This window comes from Danio rerio, chromosome 4 (genome assembly GCF_049306965.1).
Source record: "Danio rerio strain Tuebingen ecotype United States chromosome 4, GRCz12tu, whole genome shotgun sequence".
Taxonomy (NCBI): domain Eukaryota; kingdom Metazoa; phylum Chordata; class Actinopteri; order Cypriniformes; family Danionidae; genus Danio; species Danio rerio.
Genome location: NC_133179.1, coordinates 52140399 through 52162060, shown reverse-complemented (window position 1 = coordinate 52162060; position 21662 = coordinate 52140399). Strand labels below are relative to the sequence as shown.

The 21662-nt window shown below is 39.2% G+C and overlaps 4 non-coding genes across 4 annotated transcripts; 2 read left to right on the top strand and 2 right to left on the bottom strand.

Annotated features, from left to right (window-relative positions):
- The first annotated feature begins 2640 nt into the window (after nucleotides 1–2640).
- On the top strand, nucleotides 2641–2713 carry trnar-ucg (transfer RNA arginine (anticodon UCG)). The gene has a single exon. It is a non-coding gene; the product is annotated as a tRNA-Arg (tRNA).
- Nucleotides 2714–4980: 2267 nt separating this feature from the next.
- On the top strand, nucleotides 4981–5053 carry trnar-ccg (transfer RNA arginine (anticodon CCG)). The gene has a single exon. It is a non-coding gene; the product is annotated as a tRNA-Arg (tRNA).
- A 9106-nt stretch (nucleotides 5054–14159) lies between these two features.
- Nucleotides 14160–14233, bottom strand: trnat-cgu (transfer RNA threonine (anticodon CGU)). Its single transcript has one exon. It is a non-coding gene; the product is annotated as a tRNA-Thr (tRNA).
- A 5955-nt stretch (nucleotides 14234–20188) lies between these two features.
- trnap-agg (transfer RNA proline (anticodon AGG)) lies at nucleotides 20189–20260 on the bottom strand. The gene has a single exon. It is a non-coding gene; the product is annotated as a tRNA-Pro (tRNA).
- Nucleotides 20261–21662: the final 1402 nt, after the last annotated feature.

The following is a 21662-nucleotide window of genomic DNA, read 5'->3' as shown; positions in this document are numbered from 1 at the left end:
ATTGAATCAATGAAACCCACATGGAGGTTTGTTACTGTGAGGTTGGGTTAAGAGTTGGGGTAGGTTGGGAGGTTGATAAAACACAGCAGGAAACTGTGAGGTTGGGTTAAGGATTGGGGTAGGTTTGACATTCAAACATAACTGGTTGGGCGCAGTGTCTTGTACGAGACGCTAAATGAATGAAAACTCCAGGAGGTTTGTACAGCCCACTTGGAGCTGACCAGGTCGTTTGGAGCAGGCTCCGATTTCTATTTATACCTTTCTCAGTCAGGTAACTTCCTTTTCAGTAGTATGAGCGTCTGCACTGTGTGGCATATTTGCAGACATATAGCAGAGACCGAAACATTGCTCACACTTGTCTGAGGTGGTCATTTTGACTGCAATCTTGTTTTAGGTTGGCACTTTGTTTTTGAATCTTGTCGGCTTTCCGAATGTGTATCTGTGCTGCAGTAGAACGCCTTAGCCTCACAGCAAACATTTTGGTCTACAAGCTGTCACTGCTGTCTTCCCAGAAGAGTGACTGTACTGGTTTCTTCTGGAAGTCCTGAGGGATGTACGGGACCAAGACATGAGAGCAGTTGGGGCAGACTTTGAACCCAGGGGAGCACCCCACAGGCTCTGTGCTGGCAGCCCCAGAAACTTGATCCACTCCAAAGTAGAACCAAACAACTCTGGCAGGGGCAAACTGCAACTGCAGTGCACTGACTGAGAGCAATGCAATAAATCCTGAACGAGCCAGCCAAAAGTCGAATCTAGAATCTTCTGATCCGTTGTCAGACATGTTATCCATTGCGCCACTGGCACACACTGTGCAAGGAGTGCTCAGTAGCATGCTGTTTGGAAAGAGCACATGGCCCGGTAAACATGGAGTTCCTTCAACGCATGCTGTGCTTTGTTGTCATGGCAAGTTGTGGTGTCGATAGGATGCTTTTACACAGAGCATGTGACAGTCCCTCCGTAGAAGAACTTTGAACCAGGCTCTGAGACTTTCTCTTCTCTAGGAGGAGGTTGCAAACATTAGAGTTATTTTTGTCAGAGCAGCTGCAGCACACCTGGGAGGAGGCCCACAGCTAGGCTAGAGGGCAACCTTTAGCCAGGCCTTCCCTGGTGGTCTTGTGGTTAGGACTTAGTGCTCTTACCGCTGTGGCCTGGGTTCAATTCCTGGTCAGGGAGCTTCCTTTTCACCTCTATGGTAAACTTTGAGCAGTGTTGCCGATGATCTCTTCACGAAAGCAGCTCTGAATGCAAAAGATGTCCTTCGAGCCGCACTGTAAGACGTAATAAGACACACTCTGGCACAGACATCCAGTCTGCACGCTGGAATACACACTATTATCTCATGGTTAAGACGCAGCTTCAAAATTTAGTTTCAAACCGGAAGTACAAATTTGCTTGAAATAACGCAAAAACAACCAATTTACACTTTTTAGTGAAATATTTGTGTCCTAATAGTGTTTTTAGCAGTGTGGGACACATATATGACTGTCAACAGCTCAAAAAATGTGTTTTGGAGTTTCGTGACCCTTTAAGGTACAAATACACACATGAAAATCTTACTTTGTTTTTCTTTTAACTAAGTATATTTTTATATGTTTTGTTGTTTTGTCTCAAATTATTTTATGTAGGACACAAATGCCTCAAATGCAGCTTTAACATCATTGGAATAAATTATATTTTAACATATTCAAATGGAAAAGTTAACATATTAAAAAGGAATAATTATTTACAAGGTTACTTTTATATCTGCATTTTTATAAACTAAAGCAGTTTTGTCCCAAACCTTCGAAAAATAGTCCATGTTGTCTTTATATTTTTAGATGTTTCATTTATTACTGATTTTAGTTTATTCTTTCAAAATATGTAATTATGCAGTTGAAGTGATATTGTGCTATTTTGCTACATAGTAGAAGTGAACTAGTTTTGTTTTGTGTTAAAGCCACAATGGCCCTGTATAAAAGTGCTTTACTGGGACCTTATAGGCACATTTTGTGCCTGGACTCAACTTAGTATTAGTGGGACCTAACTATTTTGTTAATTACTAAATCCCCACAGAGCATGCTCATAGGACATACTTCTGACTCAGATAGTATACCTATACTTCGCCCATTGTGGCTATATACACTCCACTTTGTGTGGACTTGCTATGGGCCCAAAGTGAACTTCTGTTTCGAGTGGGCCAACCCACAGTTTGGTCTAGCGACATTGTATATGTTTTTGGTGTAGACATGTTTCTTTGGAAATTTGTGCAGTAATACTGTACACTCAAGTACATGAAGGTGAGCTTTAGCAAACAGCATAATACATTCAAAACTATTGTATAAAAATAGCATATCTTATTAAAAAAAAGCATATCTTAATTAAGATATAAATTGGATCTCATTGAAATACTGTAGAAATTATCCAAAAGGATTTTTATGTATTGTACTATAAAACAATCCTATAGCAATGGTTCCAAAATATGATCAAAATTCTAATTGAATTCCTTCAAAGAAATCCTATAAGATGTTTCTTTTTTGTCTGTTTGGCAGTGCCACAAAAATTCTGTGAAACCGGTCCAATCTACTTTTTGTTCATGTTGTTTTTTGTTATGTGCGTCAGCAACTCCCTGGATGCGTATTACAGTTCACAGGCAGTAAAAACGGCCCAGTGGCCTAATGGATAAGGCACCAGCCTTCGAAGCTGGGGATTGTGGGTTCAAGTCCCACCTGGGTTGTCTTTGATGCAGTTCTTATTAAGTTGGCTATGCAGCACAATCCAGTGTGATCTTCAAAAAGCTAGGTTCATACCCTTAGGTCAAAAAGACATGACAATGGAAAACTCTTTAGAGAATCTGTTTTGTCATTAGGTGTACACACCAGATCGTCTGAATGCAATATGGTATAGGAATCCTAAAGTGCTGTTTTCTGAGTTATAAGAACTTCCTGAGCCATACAACAGATATGGCAAATGCTAGTATTGGCCCAGTGGCCTAATGGATAAGGAATCAGCCTTCAAAGCTAGGGATTGTGGGTTTAAGTCCCATTTGGGTTGTGTTTGTTGGGTTACATAAAAATTGTATGGAAAAAATCCTGACATGTCTCCTCAAAGCTTATGCGTGATGATCTAAGGTCAATAGTTCGCTAGAGAGAGGGAGGGAGATCTTGACTTCAAGTACCCGGTGGCTTTCAAATAATGGTCTCATGTTAGGTGGATGATGATGAAATGCAAACAAGAAAATAGCTGCAGAAAGGTTGTGATTTCATGTTAATGAGAGTGGCCTCGTCTGGAATTTGAAACTCAAGACCAGTCTCACACCATACCCCAGGACCAATGAGACACGAATGTGGATGATTACACAAAGAAAATGTTTGTCCATTAGTTGCAAACATCTTATTTAATGGAATGCAAACTGGCATCGAGATCCCAAAGTGCAGTTTTCCATGCGTTGGCATCTTGTTGAGGGCATACAAGAGCTCCATGACAAAAACTTGGTAACATGGCCCAGTGGCCTAAAGGATAAGGCATCAGCCTCTGGAGTTGGGCGTTGTGGGTTCAAGGCCCATCTGGGTTGTCTTTGAAGGTCTCACTTCAAGTTGGGAGCAATGTTTGTTGGATGAAACACAGTAGCTGTGAAAACCTTCTAGAGATGTGTTTGCGTGTCATTAACTTCCTTCGTTGTCATCCTTATTAGAACGATCCATAAACAAATCTAACAACTGAATCATTGCCGCTACTTTCTTTCAAATCAACTCACTTTTATTGTCACATCAGCAGCAGCATGTGTGCTATGATGAGTGAAAAGCTTAGGTGCTGGCTCCAGACAGCACAAAATACAGAGTAATACAGTGCAAATACAACGACAGTACAAAATACAGACAGTGCAAATGAAATGACAGTGCAAAATACAGACAGTGCAAATACAACGACAATGTGAAATTGACAGCGATGTGAACAATGAATAGATGTCCACATAGTTGTAGGTAGTGTTGCTTCAAGTATGGATTGGTTAAAGTGCAGTGCATGCTACATATTGATGGTGTGCAGTAAGGGTATGGTAGAGTCTGTGTGTGGTGTGTTAAGTGTTCATCAGCCTGATAGTCGGAGGGAAGAAACTTTCCATCAGCCAGCTGGTACGTGACCAGATGCGGCAGAACCATCTGCCTGAGGGTAGCAAACTATTTTGTCGGTATAATTGTACATGTTCGACTAATTTAGATTAGAAGTAGATTGTGGGTTCAAGTCCCACCTGGGTTGTCTTTGATGCGGTTCGTTTTAGGTATCTGTTGCAGCGCAATCCAGTGTGACTTTCAAAAAGCTAGGTTCATACCCTTAGGTCAAAAAAACATGACAATGGAAAACTCTTCAGAGAAGCCTTTTGGTCATTAGGTGTACACACCAGATCATCTGAAAGCAATAGGGATCCTAACGTGCTGCTTTCTGAGTTACAAGAACTTCATGAGTCATACAACAGATATAGCAAATGCTAGTATTGGCCCAGTGGCCTAATGGATAAGACATCATCCTTCGAAGCTGGGGATTGTGGATTCAAGTCCTGTTCGGGTTGTGTTTTTATGGGTTACATTTAAGTTGTGTGAAAAAATCCTGGCTTGTCTACTCAAAGCTTAGGTGTGATGATCTGAGGACAATAGCTTCGAATTCTCAGACTTGCTGCACACTTCAATTAAGATTCATCCATTCTTGCTTGAATCTCATTGTCACGTTACAAACCTAAAAGGTTCCGCTAAGCTCTAGTAATGGAGATCTTGACTTCAAGTACCCCATGGCTCTTAACTAACGGTCTCATGTTAGGTGGATGATGATGAAATGCAAGCAAGAAAATAGCTGCAGAAAGGTTGTGATTTCAAGTTAATGAGAGTGGCCTTGACTGGAATTTGAAACTCTCAAGACCAGTCGCACTATACGCTAGAACCATACCCCAGGACCGATGAGACGAGAATGTGAATGATAGCAGAAATAAAATGTTTGTACTATTAGTGACGTGGCCCAGTGGCCTAATGGATAAGGCATCAGCCTCCGGAGCTGGGGATTGTGGGTTCAAGTCCCACCTGGGTCGTTTTTGAAGGTCTCACTTCAACTTGGGAGCAATGGTTGTTGGATAAAACACAGTAGCTGTGAAAACCTTCTTGAGATGTGTTTGTGTGTCATTAACTTCCTTCATTGTCATCCATATTTCCTGTTATGACTAAAAGGTTACTCTGTGCTTACATATAAAGCTGGTGGGTTTTTCAAGATCCATAAACAAATCTAATAACCAAACCATTGCCACTGCTTTTTTTTGTCTGTATTGTACATGTTAGAATGATTTACAGTAGTTGAGAGTTCAATGTGGCTATTACCTCCGTGGCATATACCGCCGCCGCTTTAAATGGACAAGCACGAGTTTTTAATGTATGACCGCAGTCTGTGAATATGCCGCCAGGGGGCACAAAGGGATGCGAACAGACAGAAATAGCCTATACAGCAGCTGTAAATATGCTACTGTTCTTATAACTAAAGATGAAACGATAAAACAAAGCATTATGATTCCTTCATTAATCATTAAACATTTGTTAACATGCTTTATTATCATTGTAAACTTGTTAAGTGCAATGAGGATTAATTTTGGAAAGTAGAATTGAAGAAATAAAAGACAACTAAAATATAAGCACAAACATTCATAACAAATAAGTAGGCCTAAATAAATAAATAAAGCAGTCTTTTAGCCTAAATATAAAAAGATGTTGTTTGCTATTTTGATAGGACTAAGACAGTCATTTAATAAGCTTTTTCATTTATATCTTCATTTACATTTTTACTTATGTTTTCGTTGTTGATTAAGCATAAAAAGAAATTGGCTTACCTCAAGCAGATCACTAAAAGTATAAAAAAAAATAATTTTGCCGCAGGACATTAATGAAGTCCCGCAAGTGTATTTTTAATAATTTAGTTGTAGTTCAGTTCATTTTTTTTCGAAACGTCAATGTTCTCCTTTAAAGTATAATTGTTGTTTTGTTTTTTGTTTGTTTTTTTTACTTGTAGTAATGGCTCAGTATCTTTGGTATTTTAATTTCAATTTTTAGTCATCTTGCGTGTGAAATATAATTCGCGCATAACCGCGTAAAAAGAAGAAAAAGCTGTCAAAAGTTAGAGCCTGTTCATCCAAATTAGCCATATTAAAATACAGCATGTATGTTAATACAGGCAGAGTGTAAACAAACTCAGGGTAAGGCTAAATTATGCACTTTCCTTTTAAGGCAAGATTTGCGGTGAACGAAGAAGAGGTTTTACCAACCACTTATTTACAAATATATGTCAATCATCGTGCTCATGAGTCGATATGTTGCCTTTTTATGTTCTGTCTTTACATCTAGCAGCAATAATGACGACTGGAAAACTTTGTTTAGAACGAAAATGAACTGTTTACTGAAGTTTTTTTGTATACTGAAAACAGGAGCGAAACTCCGAACACACACACTCTCTCACACTGAGTCAGTTGCCAATGGCTACAGGCGCGCTTTCAGTAGTGCTAATCATCATAGGAAAACTGTTCTTAAAGCAAAACAGCATATAAAAATGCCAAGGTAAATAAAGTCACTTTATGACAATTAAACGATAAATGGAGCATTAATTAATCACTCTTGCAGCTACATATCAATTTAAGTCATAACATTTTATAGCCTACATGCTACTATGGTGTATAATAATGTTTGGTGGAACAGTAAATTGGTTTACCAACTTGAATTTGGAATCGGGCCAGCCGAGTTGCTTTCAGAAAATATTTTTTTTATTATACATATATATTATTATATTATTAAATTACCACTATTTTGGAGACCATGCGCTTCTTCACCCTCTTCTCCACTGTTTTCTTAAGTTAGTTAAAATGATTTTAAAACATGAAATGTAGGAAAACAGTACAAATAATCATGAAGGAGATAACGGAAAGACAGAATGGTATAATAATTACCCTTTGTGAGTTCCCGGTCCTCTTTCTGTAAAAAAAATGAGCTGTTATTAATGACTAAATAGGTCACGCAGAAGATCAGCTAAGAAAAGTTCTACAGGGTCTGTGGCACTTGCGGCCTTATGGGTTCATACAGGTTGTGAAATGTGGGTGGGAATGCAAAGCTGTGAATCTTTTGGATATGACAATAGCCTGTACTGTATAAAGTAGCCTAAATTTATCAACTTACCCTAATCCTTTAGCTTTCATTTACTTAATTTTTTTTTTTACAATAAAATTGTTGCAAAGTAGCAATAGACAAGTTGTTACAGCAACACACAAATATGTTTCAAAGGATTAAAATATTACAAAAGTTATTATTTTCTACATAAATATAAAAACTGCTGCCTCCATGCCTTCTTCATCTTGGGTGGCTTGTTTTTAGTTCATTCATGACAACTTGCTTTCTTATAATGTTATTATTAGCAGCAGTATTGTTTATTATATGCATATTTATATTTGTGTTATTAAAAACAAGCTTAGATTTGTCTACCTGTCAGGTTTTGGACCATATGGGGCATAGCTAAATTATATGTACAAAAACAATACACAACAAAAGAGTTTTGAAATATTAAATATGAAGCATTTTGGTTAGATTACATTAATCAAATCACGCAAACAGAGCATTTAGAAATTACGCAAACAGAGTAAAACCATCAGAAACCTACCTTCTTTTCTGTCATCCAGTCCTGCGCAAACAAGTGTTTATGTGTTTGTCTGACATGGTTAAATTAAAAAAATAATAATAATAATAAATGTAAAGCTTTATTATAGCTGTTGAGCGCAAGGCTATTTCCCAAAGATGGGTTGCGGTTGGAAGGGCATCCGCTGTGTAAAAACTTGCTGGATAAGTTGGTGGTTCATTCCGCTGTGGTGACCCCGGATTAATAAAGGGACTAAGCTGATAAGAAAATGAATGAATGAATAAAATATAGGCTATAGCCTAGTCTATATTTTATTACTTGCACTTATGTCCTGCAACACTTAACAATTTCCTTGATAACCGAATAATATGCAACATCCTTAAATTATTCTCATAAATAAAGGGAAATTACCTATCAAGTGTCATATAGTCTAGGGAAATGTTAATATGATTAGGTTTCTCCTGAGCATTTGGGCAGAATGTTTGACGACGTCTATCAAAAAGAGGACGTTATAAAATATATATTTTTTACTGACCTATTACCGGAAAGTTTCTATAGGCAACTTAACCCTGCGTTTTTGTCGAGATTCCCCCGTACTTTACCATTTAATCCCTCTATCATGTTTATCCCACTTGATTCCTCAGTTATATCACTGGGTGCTGTTAATGCTCCGGTCAGCTAATCAAAAACTTGTCTGCATATTTACTTATGGGTGGGTCACAGGTGGATAAGATCAATCTTTGGTTAAGCAAACTTTAACTACAAAAAACTGACTACAAATGTGCAGATATCTTCATTCTCACAATACCAAACTAAGCTTTTTGCATAATATGCGTTTATACAAACATTTAAGCAACACATTCATAATCATGATGATTATTTTTGCCAGTGCAATGCGTGCGCTAGTTTTATTCATCCATTTACGTTGATGATCATGTTAATGGATGGCCGCAAACTTCACAGTTCATCGGGCACAGTTAACAACCTTTCTGCATATTGCAGCACATTAACAAATCGACTCAGAATCACTTAGCTATCATAACCGTTTTGTGTTTCATTTATAGATTTAATTTCAGATCATTTCAACCAATTATTGCAGTGAAAAAAAAATGATGCATCAACACATCAAAGCACTCTCTTGCTGACATCAGGGCTTTCCTGTTGCAGTCGGGTGTGCACGTCTCCAACACCACTATAAGACGACACTATAGACGTCAAAGACCTGTAGGCCTTCCTAGAAAAACAACTGCAAGGAAAATGAACAGGTATTGTGTATTGTCATCTTGTCAAATCAAGTATTTCAGCAACACTGATGTCAAAAAGTTATTAATAAAATTCTTGTATGTGTTTGTTGTATAGTGCTGCACTTAAAACGATTGATGAAAAACTTAACAAGGACAATGAGCGATCTGCTAAAAAGATTCAGAGCGAGCTTCTGTTTAGAATACAGTTAAAAGCATCAGTCTGCACTATTAGAAAACCATTAAAACAACTCAGGTGGACCTTTGGAAAAGCCAGGTAAGCCATTTTGATCAATGCCATAATGAAAAGATTCAATTAACATTCATTCATGCATCTCTTTATTTAGGCTATTTGCTTTATACGACCCTATTAATAAACCGCCATGTTGTAAAACCGAAAGCAAAGCATCCAGAAAAATTCATGTCTGGGGAGCCATATTCCATCAGGGACCTGGACCGCTAGCTGTGTTAGAAAATTAGTTCAAATTTCTTCAATATGATTGAATCATTTCTTTGCAGTTTCTTTATTTACAACTTTTTTTTTCTATTTTCAGGGATTGGACAGCTGTTTTTACAAAGACACTGTAGTAAAATTTAATCAGGTTCCATATGTAAAACAACACTTTAAAGAACCACATCGCTTCTTCCAAGGTAGATGCAGTATGTAGACCTACTGTACCAACTGTGTGTGTGTGTGTGTGTGTGTGCACACGTTCACTGCTGTGTGAATGTGTTGAACTTTTTTATCAATCTTGATGATTATAGAATAAATAGTAAAGTTAACACATTGCTTAAAGGTAACATAGTTTACCCCTTTTTTATGATTTAACATTATTATTATGGTTCTTCTGAGTGTGCCAGTTTAGGTTCAGTTCAAAAAACAATTCAGATTTTTTATTATGATGTGTTATAATGTGTCATTTTGGGGGCGTGTACACAGCTCGCTGTTTTACATTTACATTTAGTCATTTAGCAGACGCTTTTATCCAAAGCAACTTACAAATGAGGACAAGGAAGAAATTTTCACAACTATAAGAGCAACAATAAATAAGTGCTGTAGGCAAGTTTCAGGTGTGTAAAGTCTAAAAAGGAAAGCATTAGTAATGTAAGAATTTTTTTTGAGTACAGTTAGTGGTATAGCTAGAGGCAATTGCAGATTAGGAAGTGAAGTGGAGACTATCCATTGCACCACAGAGCTCCTGCCTCTAGCACTGTTGCACAGAAAGCAATTTTTGTTACTCTCTGGCCCATAAAAGCACAGCTCACTGCAGATAAAGTACTGCTGGGATTCATACATAGGATATTCTGTTTACTAGACAGGTGTTTTGACCAACTAAGCCACAAAACCAGACAGGGGGTAATTGTTTAATCGAAAAAAGAAACGGTAAAAACGGTAGCACTGCATGTTTGAATGTCTAGACTTAAAAATTTTAAAGTCCAATTGGTTACGCATCACCATACCATGCTATATAATGCCATCGTCCAAAACCCTCTTAATAGTACAATATTAAAATTGTTTTATTATTTAATATATAATCAAGGTTTCCCTTCTTAAACCAATTAACTTCTCTCTATAAAGCTTCAAAAATTGCAACAAATGAACACTCCAATGAAACAATGTACAAATAAAATAAAAATGAAAATAAAACATTTACTTAAAACATTTCAAATTTTCCCAAAAGTCCAGTACAGGTGATGAACACTCAAAAAGATTCTTTTGCAAAACAACTAGGTTGCAAATTTAGTTCCAGAGATCCAGGATGTTGCACTTGTGAGTTTGTTGTAAATTTACACTCTTACCATGACGCTGAATAGGTTTCACTTTGTATCTTTCCAACAGGTGTATCCAAAGAATCCACTTAATGGGAGGCTCGCCAGTCCAACTCCACAATTAGACATGCACCGATGGAAGTTGAGACAATCCAAATCCAGAAAAGAGTTCACACTTCAATTAATTTGAATGCAGAGCAGATCACATTCAGCAACTGACTTTAATAGAACATCTCACCAATGAAAAACCAGAAGAAGATGCACAAGCAAACAAACAAAGGGGAGAAAAAAACCATTAGCATTTTACAGTGTATGCATTAACTCAGCTTAACACATTTGTAAATAAACAGCAACAATAAATGACCATGTATATGCTTCTCTCTGCTGAATTTCTGTGTTTTTCCTATTTCTTTCTCCTATTTGGCATTTTCTTTTTACAAATGACAGCATTTTACTTAAACTCTCTCACTTAAACTTTACACAATCACTTGTATAATACTGTGTATAATACTGTGTTTTTACTAGACCAAACAAATGGTTAATTAATGAAACACATTTTTGACACTAGTTTAAATCATGTTATAATGAAAACAATAAAAAAAAAACACGAACTCACCAAGAAAACCATTCAAAATCAAAGCGAAAAGCCAGGAAAACAGGGGGCACTCGTGTGCAGATTTCACTCACAGATACAAATCTTGTTTTTTTTTTCTCTCAATCCTTCATTAAAGATATATGATAGAAATCATTTCAGCATCTTATTAATGGTCAGTTTTCACAGTTAATACACATTTAAAACATTAAAATATATATTTACATTTACATTTAGTCATTTAGCAGACGCTTTTATCCAAAGCGACTTACAAATGAGGACAAGGAAGCAATTTACACAACTAAGAGCAACAATGAATAAGTGCTATAGGCAAGTTTCAGGTCTGTAAAGTCTAAGAAGGGAAGTATTAGTAGTATTAGTATTAGTATTTTTTTTTTTGTGGGTACAGTTAGTGTGATATTCAGAGAGGCAATTGCACATTAGGAAGTGAAGTGGAGACCAAATAGTTGAGTTTTTAGTCGTTTCCTGAAAGTAGCGAGTGACTCTGCTGTTCTTATGCAGTTAGGGAGTTCATTCCACCAACTGGGCAGATTGAGCGTGAGCATTCGCGAAAGTGATTTCTTCCCTCTTTGGGATGGAACCACGAGGCGGCGTTCGTTCACAGAACGCAAGTTTCTGGAGGGCACATAGATCTGCAGAAGTGAGAGCAGATAAGAAGGAGCAAGGCCAGAAGTCACTTTGTAGGCAAACATCAGAGCTTTGAATTTGATGCGAGCAGCAACTGGCAGCCAGTGCAAACGGACTAGCAGCGCAGTGACATGTGCTCGTTTCGGTTCATTGAAGACCACTCGTGCTGCTGCGTTCTGGAGCAGTTAAAGAGGCTTGATAGAGTTAGCTGGAAGCCCAGCTAGTAGAGAGTTGCAGTAATCCAGTTTGGAGAGAACAAGAGCTTGAACAAGGAGTTGAGCTGCATGTTCAGAAAAGAAGGGTCGGATCTTTCTGATGTTATAGAGTGCGAATCTGCACGATCGAGCAGTTCTAGAAATGTGTTCAGAGAAGTTTAGTTGGTCATCAATCGTTACTCCAAGGCTTTTCACCATTTTGGATGCAGTAATGGTTGCCCCATCCATCTGGATTGAAAAATTATGGTGTAGAGTCGGGTTAGCAGAAACTACAAGAGTTTTTGCGAGGTTCAGCTGAAGATGATGATCTTTCATCCAGTGTGAAATATCCAACAGGCAGGCTGAGATGCAAGCTGGAACCGAGGGATCATCAGGATGAAAAGAGAGGTATAGCTGGGTATCATCAGCATAGCAGTGGTAGGAGAATCCATGTCTCTGGATGACTGGTCCTATAGATGATGTGTAGACTGAGAAGAGAAGTGGCCCAAGAACAGAGCCTTGAGGCCTTGATATCTATCTAATAGTTTTCTACTGTTATTAATTTAAAAACTTACATCTCTGCATTCCCTTGCGAACACTGAATCACCATAGCAACGGTAAACACAAGCTAACAGACAAGAGAGATTTGTTATTGTTTGTAAATCTGATCTGCTATAGTGTAAGGCACGATGATGTTATTCTAAAGCACTATTCCCTTGAATGCTGTTTAATACTCGATTATGAATTATTTATATAAATAAATAATTTTAATATATATTATTTAATCGAGTATTCTGCCAATGTTTTTTTTTCATATTTATAAGGGTGTTTCTATTTGCTCTATTGCTGTGTACTACCCACTAGTAACCTGGGTTACAACTGACTATATATAAATCAGTTGACATTATTAAGGCATTTATTGGGTACAATTGCTACTTTTTTACTGTCATTCATTGTGTTTTGGTCATTATCAATGCACTGTCACTTTAATTGAGCGTGAGCAGTGCGTCAAAAATAGACCCGGCGCCAAAACTATCGCTGCACTGCTGCTTCAGCGACGCTCACGCCTCGCTCTGACGCGCTGCTGTTGCGTGCAGTATGAAAGCTCTAATCTGTTAACATGGACGCCGAAAAAACACGCGCTGCTGGCGCTTGCGGTTTGAAAAAGCCGTTAGTCTTAACACTAAAAGAAAAAAACTGTGGATACGATACTTCCAAACGCAGTTTCTTCTAAGACAGTGGGGGGAAGCAAAATTTACTATGCTTTCAACTCAGTTACTTTGCACATGCATAAAGAGGCTCTTGTATGACAAATCCAAAAGGTGTGATCTTAACAATAGGTGGCGGTCACTTTTGCCCTAAACCACAGGTTGCCTTCGAGTCATTCCTTAAGTCCACTCGGCCTTGCACCGTTTTATAATCTCCCTTATTTAAAACAGCTCAATTAAGTCATCGGCTTCATTGTAGAGTACCCCTAGTATCTGAGCCTGCACTGCGCAATGAAAGAAAGAAGCAAAACGGGATGGACAGATGCCTAAAATGTTAGAAACGCACCACACCTTAAGTCAGTGAAGAAAAGGGTCAAAGCTTGACACTCTTGTGGGACTCGAACCTACAACCTTTGAATGGCTCAGCTCACAGCCTAGAGGTCCAATGCGCTATCCATTGCACCACACAGACTGCACCAAAAAGCACTTTTTGGGACTCTCTGGCCCATGAAAGAACAGCCAACTGCAGACAAAGTACTGCTAGGATTTGAACTCAGGATCTCCTGTTTACTAGACAGGCGCTTTGACCACCTAAGCCACAGGGTCAAACGATGTTGACAAGGGCTAATTGTTTAATCGAAAAAAGAAAAAAAAAAACTAACAATGGTAGCGCTGCATGTGTGAATGTCTGGACTTGAAATATTAAAGTCCAATTGGTTAGGCATTACCACATTATGCTATATAAAGCCATCGTCCAAAGTCCTCTTAAACGTGTAGCGTTCTTAAGGATTTGAGTTTTGTTTAAAAACCGACTGCTAAACATCCCGCTGCGTAAACACTCGTTACTCTTAAGAAAAAGCAACGCTGGCACATGTACATTAGGCACTGCTGGGACTTGAACCCAGGATCTCCTGTTTACGAGACAGGCGCTTTGACCAACTAAGCCACAGCACCAAAGCTGAAAAGAAGGCAAGACGGTTTTGCACACAGAGACTAAAAAAAGACAGCAAGTCTAAAATGGCAATCAAAGAGGTTGTTTAAGTCTATTTGTCGCACTATTCATTAGGCCTCAAAGCTATACAATTTTATTATGCATTCCGGTAAGCTCTATAAAACTAGCGCATTCACCACCTGGATCAATTTAGCCCTGGATCAATTTAGCCCAGGATCTCCTGTTTACAAGAGAGGCGCTTCGACCAGCTAAGCCACAGCACCACAATGAATGACCGTAAGAGACATTTGCCCGATAACAAAAAACGAAGAAGAACAAACCAATACACAACAAAAACCAGCATGTCAGGATGCAGAAAATGCCGACAAGATGGACGTGGTCTTTTAGAGTCCGGATGATTATGTCTCAAATCTGACCAGTAACCTGGCCTCTTTTCAAGATCAAAGCAAAAAATGCATTGATTTATTTTTATTTAATCTACCCTTAATCATGTGTTAGGTGTTTTTTGGAATCTCCAGTTTCATTACATCCAAACCCAGATTCAGCTTGGAAAATGGAAATCTGAGGGAAAGGTGCAATTTGGATTCGAACCTAGGACCTGCTGTTCCCAAGACAGGTGCTCTGGCCAACTTAGTCTTAACACTAAAAGAAAAAACCTCTGGATACGATACTTCCAAACGCAGTTTCATCTAAGACAGTGGGGGAAAAGCAAAATTTACTATGCTTTCTACTTAGTTACTTTGCACATGCATAAAGAGGCTCTTGTACGACGATTCCAAAAGGCGTGATCTCAACAATAGGTGGTAGACACTTTTGCCCAAAACCACAGGTTGCCTTTGAGTCATTCCTTAAGCTTACTTGGCCCTGCACCGTTTTCTAATCTCCCTTATTTAAAACAGCTCAATTAAGTCATCGGCTTCATTGTAGAGTACCCCTAGTATCTGAGCCTGCACTGCGCAATGAAATTAAAAAGCAGAACAGGATGGACAGATGTAAAAAATGTTGGAAATGCACCACTCCTAAGTCAGTGAAGAAAAAGGGCAAAGCTTGCAACGCTGGTGGGACTTGAACTCAAAACCTTTAAATGACTCAGTTCACAGCCAAGAAGTCCAATGCGCTATCCATTATCTTAGATTAAATGATTTCCATTTTCCGAGCTGACAGATGGTTTGGATGTAATGAAACTGGATATTCCAAAAAACAATTAACACATGATTAAGGGTAAATTAAATAAAAATAAAATAATGCATTTTTTGCTTTGATCTTGAACAGAGGCCAGGTTACCGGTCAGGTTTGAGACATGATCATCCAGACTCTAAAAGACCACGTCCGTCTTGTCAGCATTTTCTGCATCCTGACATGCTGGTTTTTGTTGTGTATTTATTTCTTCGATTTTTGTTATCGGGCAAATGTCTCTTACAATTAATTTTTGTGGCGCTGTATCTTAGCTGGTCAAAATGCCTTGTAAACAGGAGATCCTGGGCTCAAATCCCAGCAGCGCCTTAGTTCAGGTGGTGCGTGTGCTTTTTTTTATAGAGATTAACGAAATTAATTATAAAACTGTATAGCTTTGAGGCATAATGGATAGTGCGACAAAATGAGTTACATTTAAGAACTCATCTGATTCACAACTAGTTGACTGCACACCCATGTTTTTAAGTTGTTTATCTCCCCCTCCATATTCTCCATTCCTCAAACCTATTGAGGATTTTTTTCCTGCCTGGAGATGAAAAGTGTATGACCGAAATCCAAACACATGTATACCCCTTCTCCAAGCTATAGCAGTTGATGCTTTTCGTGGCTGGATTTGCCATGCAAGGTGACATTTGCCCCACTGCTTGGCCACACCAATACAGAAAAGAGAATGCAGTATAGCTGTTTTTTTATTTATTTATTTTTTTACTGTAACTGTATTTAGTAAATACTTCTGTTGATGGTATATGTAGACCACATTTTCTGCAACTTTGTGTTGGTTGGGATGAACACTGTGTACGCTGTTTTTGTGAGGAAAATGTTTTATGTGAGGCTTACAGAAAGTCATTATGATGAATAGAGAAGAAGTGGTCATAGTGTTTTACATTAAGCACATTAGTGTTCAACTGATCTTATGAATATCTATTAATGTGATGGCTTGTGTGTGTCATTTGAAAACAAAATACCTTTTTGAGAAGAAATCACATTGTTTTGAACTTATAATTTCATTTTGCAGAAGAATTGAAGAGTTTTGCCCAATGTGTGTGTGTTTTGTGATTTGTGTGTAGAGTTCTGACAATTGAGACATGCTTTCAGAAAATGTGTGTAAAAAACTGGAAAAAACTGTAAACAACCTCTTTGGTTGTCATTTTAAGACCTCCAGGAACAAGTTTGGTGACCCCTGGCTTAAAAGCATAGTTCTCTCAGACAGCAACTTTACAGGGAAACACTATATGCTGAATGGCTCAACCGAAATTTTAACCTGTTATTTTTCACGGAATGAACGAGAATCATACTCCTAGACAAGCAAGCCACTATGCAAAGTAATGTTTTGTGGCGACACTATATGCTGGCAAACTGGAATTCTTCGAAAGACATTTTTATGAAAGACATAATGTGCTGTAAAACGCAGGACACCTGCAAGGTCTCATCCGGTTTTTGAACCTGGGACCTCTCACACCCGAAGCGAGAATCACACCCCTAGACCAATGAGCCACTAAAGTGATAGGATTTCACATGGCGTCAGAAGCATCAAATAGTCAGAAATCTTTCTCTAAAGGGAATCAAGGGCACCCTAAGCGAGATTCATAGCCCTAGACCAACAAACCACAAAAGCTTGAATATTTCACAAGACTTCAGAAGCAACATATGGTCAGAAATCCTTATCTAACAAACATTGAAGCAGGGATTTTGCTTCATTTGGACCCAGGACTTCTACAATGGTTCGTCCAGGATTTGAAAACGGGACCTCTCGCACCTTATGTGAGAATCAAGCGCGTAGACCAACAAGCTACTGCAAAACAGCCACTTTACATGGCAATACTATCTGCTGACAAACTGGAATTCTTCAAAAGACATTTTTACGAAAGACATAATGCCCTGTAAAACACTAGACAACTGCAACGGCTCGTCTGGAATATGAACACAGGACCTCTCGCACCCGAAGCAAGAATCATGCCCCTATACCAACGAGCCACTGCAAAACAGCAACTTTAGATGGCAACACTATCTGCTGACCAACCGGCATTCTCAGAAAAAAGGCCTCTGTGTAAGCCACAACGACCTTACAAAACAAAAGACAACTGTAAGGGTTCAACTGAAATTTGAACCTAGGATTTCTCATGGCATGAACGAGAATCATACTCCTAGACCAGCAAGCCACTATGCAAGAAATATTTATGTAGCGACACTATCTGCTGACAAATTGGAATTCTTTGAAAGACGTTTTTACGAAAGACATAATGCCCTGTAAAACACAGGACACCTGCAAGTGCTCGTCCAGGAATTGAACCTGAGACCATTCGCAACCGAAGCGAGAATCATACCCATAGACCAACAAGCCACTAAATTGGGAGAATTTCACAAGGTGTCAGATAGTCAGAAATCTTTCTCTAACGAATCAAGGGCACCCTAAGTGAGAATCATACCCCTAGACCACCGAGCCACTGCAAAACAGCAACTTTATATGGCAACACTATCTGCTGACAAACTGGCATTCTCAGAAAAAAGGCCTCTGTGTAAGCCACAACAACCTTACAAAACAGCAGACAAGTGTAAGGGCTCAACCGAAATCTGAATCTGGGATTTTTTATTGCATGAACGAAAATCATACTCCTAGACCAGCAAGCCACTATGCAAAGGAATGTTTTATGTGGCGACACTATCTGCTGACAAACTGGAATTCTTCGAAAGACATTTTTATGAAAGACATAATGTCCTGTAAAACTCAGGGCACCTGCAAGGGCTAATCCAGTAATTGAACCCGGGTCTTCTCGCAACCGAAGCGAGAATCATACCCATAGACCAACGAGCCACTAAATTAAGATGATTTCACATGGCGTCAGAAGCATCAGATAGTCAGAAATCTTTCTCTATCTAATCAAGGGCACCCTAAGCGAGAATCATACGCCTAGACCAACGAGCCACAAAAGCATGATTATTTCACAAGACATTAGAAGCAACAGATGGACCAGAAATCCTTATCTAACAAACATTAAAGCAGGGCTTTTGCTTCATTTGGACCTAGGACTTCTGCAAGGGTTAGTCCAGGATTTGAAGCCGGACCTCTCGCACCTTAAAATGAGAATCATACCCCCAAACCAACTAGCTACTGTAACAGCCACTTTATATGGCAAAACTATCTACTGACAAACCGGCATTCTCAGAAAAAAGGCCTTTGTGTAAGCCACAAAGCCCTTACAAAACAGCAGCCAACTGTAAGGGCTCAACCGAAATTTGAATCTGGGATTTCTCACGGCATGAACGAGAATTATACTCCTTGACAACCAAGCCACTATGCAAAGGAATGTTTTATGTGCCGACACTATCTGCTGACAAACTGGAATTCTTCGAAAAACGTTTTTTATGAAAGCCATAATGCCCTGCGAAACAATAGAGAAACTGTAGGGACTCGTTTGGGATTTGAAACCAGGACTTTTCACACTCTAAGCGAGAATCATACCCCTAGAACAACGAGCTACATAAGCTTGACTATTTCACAAGACATCAGAAGGAACAAATGGTCAGAAATCCTTATCTAACAAACATTCAAACACAACAAACACAAGAATTCTTCGAAAGACATTTTTACGAAAGATATAATGCCCTGTAAAACATTGGACACCTGCAACGGCTCATCCAAGGTTTGACCACAGGACCTCTCGCACCCGAAGCAAGAATCATACCCCTAGACCAACGTGCCACTGCAAAACAGTAACTATATATGGCAACACTATCAGCTGACAAAATGGAATTCTTCGAAAGACATTTTAATGAAAGTCATAGTGCCCTGTAAAACACATGACAGCTGCAAGGGCTCGTTCGGGATTTGAACACAGGACCTCTCACACCCGAAGCAAGAATAATACCCCTAGACCAACGAGCCATTAAATTGAGAGAATTTCACATGGTGTCAGAAGCATCGGATTGTCAGAAATCTTTGTCAAACGAATCAAGGGCACCCTAAGCGAGAATCATACCCCTAGACCAACGAGCCACTGCAGAACAGTAACTTTATATGGCAACACTATCAGCTGACGAACTGGCATTCTCAGAAAAAAGGCCTCTGTGTAAGCCACAACGCCCTTACAAAACAAAAGACAACTGTAAGGGTTCAACTGAAATTTGAACCTAGGATTTCTCATGGCATGAACGAGAATCATACTCCTAGACCAGCAAGCCACTATGCAAGAAATATTTTATGTGGCGACACTATCTGCTGACAAATTGGAATTCTTTGAAAGACGTTTTTACGAAAGATATAATGCCCTGTAAAACACAGTACACCTGCAAGGGCTCATCCGAGAATTGAACCTGTGTCCTCTCGCAATCGAAGCGAGAATCATACAGATAGACCAATGAACCACTAAATTGAGAGAATTTCACAAGGCGTCAGATAGTCAGAAATCTTTCCCTAACGAATCAAGGGCACCCTAAGTGAGAATCATACCCCTAGACCACCGAGCCACTGCAAAACAGCAACTTTATATGGCAACACTATCTGCTGACGAACTGGCATTCTCAGAAAAAAGGCCTCTGTGTAAGCCACAACGACCTTACAAAACAGCAGACAACTGTAAGGGCTCAACCGAAATTTGAATCTGGGATTTTTCATTGCATGAACGAAAATCATACTCCTAGACCAGCAAGCCACTATGCAAAGGAATGTTTTATGTGGCGACACTATCTGCTGACAAACTGGAATTCTTCGAAAAATGTTTTTTATGAAAGCCATAATGCCCTGTAAAACAACAGAATAACTGCAAGGGCTCGTCTGGGATTTGAACCCAGGACCTCTCGCACCCTAAGCGAGAATCATACCCCTAGACCAACGAGCCACAAAAGCTTGAATATTTCACAAGACATCTGAAGCAACAAATGGTCTGAAATCCTTATCTAACAAACATTGAAGCAGGGCTTTTGCTTCATTTGGACCCAGGACTTCTGCAATGGTTCGTCCAGGATTTGAAAACGGGACCTCTCGCACCTTATGCGAGAATCAAGCCCGTAGACCAACGAGCAACTGCAAAACAGCCACTTTACATGGCAACACTATCTGCTGACAAACCGGCATTCTCAGAAAAAAGGCCTCTGTGTAAGCCACAACGCCCTTACAAAACAAAAGACAACTGTAAGGGTTCAACTGAAAATTGAACCTAGGAGTTCTCATGGCATGAACGAGAATCCAACTCCTAGAACAGCAAGCCACTATGCAAGAAATATTTTATGTGGCGACACTATCTGCTGACAAACTGGAATTCTTCGAAAAACGTTTTTTATGAAAGCCATAATGCCCTGTAAAACAACAGAATAACTGCAAGAACTCGACTGGGATTTAAACCCAGGACCTCTCACACCCTAAGCGAGATTCATACCCCTAGACCAACGAGCCACAAAAGTTTGAATATTTCACAAGACATCAGAGACAACAGATGGTCAGAAATCCTTATCTAACAAACATTGAAGCAGGGCTTTTGCTTCATTTGGACCCGGGACTTCTGCAATGGTTCGTCCAGGATTTGAAAACGGGAGCTCTCGCACCTTATGCGAGAATTATGCCCGTAGACCAACGAGCAACTGCAAAACAGCCACTTTACATGGCAACACTATCTGCTGACAAACCGGCATTCTGAGAAAAAAGGCCTCTGTGTAAGCCACAATGCCCTTACAAAACAAAAGACAACTGTAAGGGTTCAACTGAAATTTGAACCTAGGATTTCTCATGGCATGAACGAGAATCAAACTCCTAGACCAGCAAGCCACTATACAAAGGAATGTTTTATGTGGCGACACTATCTGCTGACAAACTGGAATTCTTCGAAAGACATTTTAATGAAAGACATAGTGCCCTGTAAAACACATAACACCTGTAAGGGCTCATCCGGGATTTGAACCCGGGACCTCTCACACCCGAAGCTTGAATCATACCCCTTGACCAACAAGCCACTAAGTTGAATTCATTTCACATGATGTCAGAAGCATCAGATAGTCAGAAAACTTTCTCTAACGAATCAAGGGCACCCTAAGCGAGAATCATACCCCTAGACCAACGAGCCACTGCAAAACAGTAACTTTATATGGCAACACTATCAGCTGACGAACTGGCATTCTCAGAAAAAAGGCCTCTGTGTAAGCCACAACGCCCTTACAAAACAGCGGACAACTGTAAGGGCTCAACCGAAATTTGAATCTGGGATTTCTCACGGCATGAACGAGAATCATAGTCCTAGACAACCAAAC